The sequence below is a fragment of the Pinus tabuliformis genome, chromosome J, assembly GCF_031772625.1.
Source record: "Pinus tabuliformis cultivar Carrire ecotype Pingquan chromosome J, CPIR1, whole genome shotgun sequence".
Taxonomy (NCBI): Eukaryota; Viridiplantae; Streptophyta; class Pinopsida; order Pinales; family Pinaceae; genus Pinus; species Pinus tabuliformis.
This window is the reverse complement of record NC_142295.1, coordinates 1,297,478,008-1,297,484,577: the sequence shown is the minus strand read 5'-3', so window position 1 is coordinate 1,297,484,577 and position 6,570 is coordinate 1,297,478,008.

Here is a 6,570-nt window from a genome sequence, read left to right as displayed (position 1 = left end):
TGATGCACTAAAACACGCGTTGACCCATGCACCGTTATTGCATCCTCCCAACTACAACCAGGACTACTTCTTGTATCTCGCCGCCTCACATTCCACCATTGGAATGGTGTTAGTTCAGGAAGATGAATTCGGCAGTGAACATGTGATATATTACCTTAGTCGAACTTTAAATCCAACTGAGCTAAAATATTCACATGTGGAGAAATTGGCATTGGTAGTTGTTCAAGCTGTCCAACGTTTTCGTCATTACATTTTACTACGCAAAACTACAGTAATTTCCGATTGCAACCTTATGATCTATATTTTGACCAAACAATTGCTAGGGGGCAAGTACTCCAAATGGATTGTGATCCTGCAGGAGTTCAACTTGGAATTTGAAAAGTCTAAGTCGAAGAAATCTTTAGTTTTTGCAGAGTTAATGTGTGACTTCCCGCGTGCTGACACAGAAACTATGGCGGAGGATCCCATTGCGGATGAATCCTTGTTTCTAATCAGCACTTTAGATCCATGGTATGGAGATATCATCATTTATCTCCAGACCCAATCCTTTCGGCCAGAAATTTCAAGATCAGAACGTCGAAAAATACGATTCCAGTCCCAACAATTCAAAATTATTGGAGATACACTTTATCGTCGAGGGGCGGACTCTGTTTTCCGACGTTGTTTAACTCATGAGGAAGCTGAAAGGGTTCTAAATGACTATCACTCTGGAGCGTGTGGCGGTCATATGTCTGGGTTTGCCACAGCCCAAAAGATATTGCGCGCTGGCTATTTCTGGCTGTCTTTGTTTAAAGATGCGTGCTCCACCTGCTCCTCTCCACCCTATAATTTTCGTTGGTCCTTTTGCGAAATGGGGTATCTATTTTATTACATGTAACCCTCACTCGGCCGGGGGCATGCGTATATCATCCTTGCGGTAGATTATTTTACCAAGTGGGCCGAGGCGATGCCTACATTTGAGGCAGACGGCAAAACTGCTGCGATTTTTGTGTTCAATCATATAATTGCTAGGTTTGGTGTTCCACAAGCAATTATCACTCATCATGGGCATCGTTTTTGAAATATTATGATGACTGAACTTACAGATCAACTTGGCTTGCGTCATGACAGTTCAACTCCATATTATCCACAGGCTAATGGTCTGGTTGAAGCCATCAACAAAGTTCTAGTCATCATGATCCAACGAATCATTGGGATTCATAGGTCGAATTGGCATAACATGCTATTTTCAGCTCTTTGGGTGTATCGAACCTCAGTAAAAACGTCAACCGGTTTCACTCCTTTCCAACTAGTTTATGGTCTGGAAGCTGTGTTACCCGTTGAATGCGAAATCCCGTCATTGCAAATTGCCATCGAATTAATTCCAGCCACTTCCGAAGAGGAAAAACGTTTGTTATACTTGGCTCAGCTAGATGAGAATCGACATGATGCTGCATTAGCAATCGAAACTCATGCCAAACATATTAAAGCTCAGTATGATCGAAATGTTACCCCTCGTAATTTTTCAGAAGGAGACCTAGTCTTATTGTACGATCAAGCAAATGATAAATTAGGCACTAGAAAATTCGTACCCATGTGGCATGGTCCTTATGTTGTTAAGCAAAAGCTGGCAGAAGGGGCCTATGAATTGGTAGAATTTGACGGGGTCTCTTTAGGTAAACCCAGAAATGGTCTTTACCTGATGAGGTATTATGCTTAAATCTAGGTGTGGAGATTTTTTAGTTAGGTTAGTTTTCTTTCTAGCTGGTGTGTTTTAGATTAAAAAGTGTGCTTAGCTTAGAGAGTGTCTTTTGTCGTTATTCCTGCTTATCTTGATTTTACTCTTGATATTGCAGATGTCGACGCCTCTCCAAACATACAATGGTTTTGCTGATGGTGCTTGTCGTAATACACTGAACATTTCTTCCACAGCTTGGGTAATTTATTCGTCCTCTGACGAGTTGGTATCTATGCATGGGGTAAGCCTCGGTCAAACAAGGAACAACATTGCCGAGTATAGTGCAGTGATTGAGTTATTATCTGAATCTATCTCATTTGGGATTCGGAGTTTGATGGTGAGGTTAGATTCTGAACTCGTTGTATTACAACTTAATAGAGTATATGCCATTAGAAATCCAATGTTATTGAGATTATTTTTGAGAGTTCGTCTCTTGGAATGTGAATTTGACTATATTGAATATCAGCATATTCCAAGATATTTAAATACATTAGCAGATGCAATTGCTTCTCGAATGTTAAGTAGACATTTGCAATAATCATACAAGTAAATTTAAAAACATTCCATAACATGTTTTACAAGATAAGCCGGTAATAGTGATATAGTATAGCATAGAAGTGTGTCAAATATACATCGTCTTCGATCATAGGTTGAAAAACACCTTATGATCGGCAAAAATGATAGTACAAAAAGCAAAAAATGTCATATGTGTCTACAATAGGCGATCATCCTATCACTGGTGATGATCACGATAAGAAACCACTGTACGGGCCACCCTACAAAGGAACCTCCTGAAAGGTCCTAGGACCCCAATCACATAGCGCTGTAGCCTAAGAGGAATGTCATCTATGCTAGTCTCCGGAATGTCTGCTGTCAAACGCTCTAGATGACTCTCCAATTCGGCCAAGGTCTCTGTAGATTCGTCCTGTGGGGCTGGTGCTGCTACAGCTGGTTGTTTCCTCTCATAGGGCCAGAGAGTGGCTGGTCACCGTGGACCTACATCTACATTTGAAATTTTTACCATCAATTTTGGGACGAGATAAAAACAAAAAAAATTAAATTAGGAAATGTTGAAAATGATTTTACCTGAGTCATCCCATTGCTGTCCTGGTGGAAGAACCATGTCTGGGTCACCACGATAATCTACCCCAGCATAAGGAAAGTCCTGAATAGCAAAAATTTGGTTCTCCAACCAATGAAAATACTCAGGAGTGAATCGAACGACTTCTGTTCCCTCCTCAGGATGACGGGCCATAACTGCAACCCAACGCATCAGTTTGGGCTCTCGGGGAAGTCCAGCTCCAACAGTGAGATGCTGTGGGACCAACATTGGAACCCTCTCCAGACCAAAGCTCACAACTAAAGCACCATATCCAAAGGTCTTCAGTTGTCCGTTCTTTGCTCTAGTCAGTTGGCCTTTTATATTAGCCAACACAGCATCGCACCAGTTGAAGATGGTGCCTCGAAAGCAGTCTACTGCCATCCGCATTTGGGATCCAGTGGCTATATGTAGTGCTGTGCTTCCGCAGAGCCTGGTAACAGTAAACGCAATCACTTTCAGTTCAGGAAGGGATATGGTTTTGATATCTATCCCTTTGTCTCTAGTTTGGTCGTTGCAAAACTCTAGCAGGAGGCTATCGACAAACTGGCCACCTGGCCTAGTCCTGAATAGAGTCAAGTGTTCACTTCTCTTAAGCAAACTAGTCAAAAAGTAAATGTCTTCCGGCTCCATTTCGAGCTGGTGGCCACCAATAAAGAAGCACTGGTCCTGTATATTCCATCTGTCTACCAGCCACTGCAAAAAGTCCACTTGGGCCCTCATGCCAGGTATGGCCCAGAATTTGTATAAACCATCAATCGAAGGTTGATGATTAATTGCGGCGAGATCTACATCCTTGTGCTCCCGTTCTCGCCAATCAAGCATGATGTATACCCTACATCCAATTAAAAGGCAGATTAGAATATCTAAAATCAAAATTTTTGGGTGGAATTTGAAAAATTTAGGTTTAAAAACCTTTGCTGCAGGGACCGCACCCTCTCTGTTAGAGACAGTGCATGGGTCCGCACTTTGCCTTCACGGCAGGTGCGGACCCCTGACTTTTTTCCTTTTACGAAAAAGTCGGGGTCCGCAGGTTTCCTGTGTTATGCCTGTGGACCCTCGCGCACGGGTTTTAACCTAAAAAATTTCCTAAAAAACAAAATAAAGCCCTAAAAACAATTTTTAAACGGATGAAATGAAAGAGTAGGGTGATGTGGATTATCTGGAAGAGACGGCGTTCGATTCCAACGGACGGATTTTCCGCAATCTTCACGGGAAGTTTCTGACCAAAAGCTCTCTTTTCTCACTCTGAAGTCAAACGGTAAAAATGAATTTACAAAAGCCCTTTATATAAGCTTTTTTGACTAAATGAATTTTTAGTTTGTTTATTTTTCACTTTAAAGAGGTAAATTTTGCAGCATTTTTATCTATTTTAAATAGGTATGAGTAATGTTTAAGTTTTTGTGCAGGATAACAGATTTTTCAGGCAAAATTAGTCATTTTCGACAAAAAACATTAGAGTCACCTTTAAGCTCTTTTCTGACTCCTAGAACATGAAAAGATTGCCGAGTTTTTCTTTTAAGCTCGTTAAAACAGAACTAAAAGAACGGTCCACTTACAGCGCTTTTCTGACTGTAAAAACATGAAAAGATTGCCGGATTTTTGTCGTTTCGAATTCGATATTGGTTATAAAACGACATGTCTTTGATCGCTTTTTTACTTTTTCGGATCAGAGGCACTAATTATGAAAAGTACTCCTTGGTCGTAATGATCAAGCGGTTCTCTAAAGTATTATTTTATACTTTTTCGGGCTTGGGAGACACAAATTTACGAAAAAGGACAACCATGGAGTCTTCTTAAGTTTTTTTAGACTCTCTAAAATTAAAAAATGCCGAGTTTCTCCTATACTGGACTCGTTAAAATTTAACAGTAAAGGACCTATTCAATTACAAACAGGAATGGACCACTCCTTCTTAGGGTTCGAATTTAAACTAAGTTGGACTCATCCGAAGGATGAGCTTATAATCAAGCAAATGTTATCCTCCTCAAGCTTGTCAAAAATAAAGAGGTACTTGCCAGAAATGGTGGGGGAAAAGAGAGAAAAATGAGCCTGTTTGTCATACTTTGTAACCACTCTTGAACACAACACTTTTTATTCACCTGGGTTGGGAAATCCTTTGCCTAACAGTTGATCAAACCATATTGAAAGTCTTCAGCCGGTTTCTGGGTATTAACTTTGGGTCAATTGTCACCAAACCATCTGCTGTGTCGTTATGTGTTCAAGAGGTCAGTGCAAATAAACCATTCATCTGCAAAATATCTGTCATCCATCTTGACCATCCCTAAGTCAGTCCTTGCAACTATATTTCTTCAAACTTGATCTATGATTTCGTGTTGTGGGCTTGTCTACGACGGATCACTTTCTATCGACTTTAGCTCATTATCTAGAAAGATGATCTAGAAATCGTCAGTACCTTGGGATCTACATGCCTCAATGGCAGGTTTCTCGCCTTCGACGATAGGTTGCATCATTGACCTTCGATTAAAGGATTCCGTGACATGTTCGACATCAACACATCTATTCACATCTCATGGATTGTACTGAGTACTTTGAGAGCCATTGACATTACTGGTGGTTTCTCTCACACTTGTTAACAGTTTACATCATTGACTGGTAATCAAGTGGTTTCTACCATGTTCGACTTCGACACATTCATTCACATGGTTAGAATCGTACTATTTCGGGAAGTAGAAATCAAGACCCTGGATCTAGTTTCCACCATCTAGGCTGCGAGGAATTTTGTATTCATTATACAGTGGACTATTCATAAACAGATGGCTGCATCCATACTATGTCTACATGTGTCTATACTTGTGATGTATTACAAGATCATTCCTATATCAGAGCAGTAGTTAGTTTTCTAGTCAGTTTTGATCTGAGTATGGGAATTCCTACCTCAGCGATGATATGATCTCATATATATATTTTGCATTGAATGTTTTTACAAGTTCCAACCGGGCTCTCCAGAAGATGATCCTCGAAATGATAAAGTACTTCACTCTTCTTAGATGATAAATGAAATCCTCATCTACTACAGACTTCGCACTTTAGGGGGCAATCTGTTACACAAAATATTGTCACTATGATTATTTGCAGTCAGTATGGGTCTATCATCATTCATACTATCCTCCTTAGCAAGTCTCAAACCTCAGCTCTTCATGTCAAGCTTTGAAAATGAGAGAAAGACCTTGAAAATCAATAAAGCTCTGGTTCCGCACTTTCTCTTACTATTACCTGCGGTCCCGCACCCCTTGTTCATGTTACCTGCGGACCTTCCCACTTTGTCTCTAAAGGAGTGGGTGCGGACCCCTGTGAAAGTCAAAAAGGCGCAAGTTTATTCTTAAAACCTCACTTGTGGTTAATTCTAGATGATTCTAGAAGGAATCTTGACGTAGATGGTTCGCTCCTAGGTGGTTCATGCATCCCAAAACTGAAGGAGCTAATCCCTTGATGAGAGGAGCTTATCCCTTTGAAGGAGGGCTTTATCCCTTTGAAGGTGGACCTAGTAACTTCCCTCCATTGCACTATAAATTAAGGCATTGGGCTGGTTGCTAGGGAGGTTAGAAGCTGAACATTTTTTAGAGTAAACGCTGTTGGAATTGAGACTTCCTAGTTAAGCTTGAGAGGAGAGATTACATACCTTTTGGCTTCATTGGGAAGAGAGTGAAACTTGTCAAAGTAGAGGAGATTCTTGCTGGACCCTGGGAGGAGCTTGTACAGCATCAAGGCACCAAGGTTGTAAAGTTCTTCTTT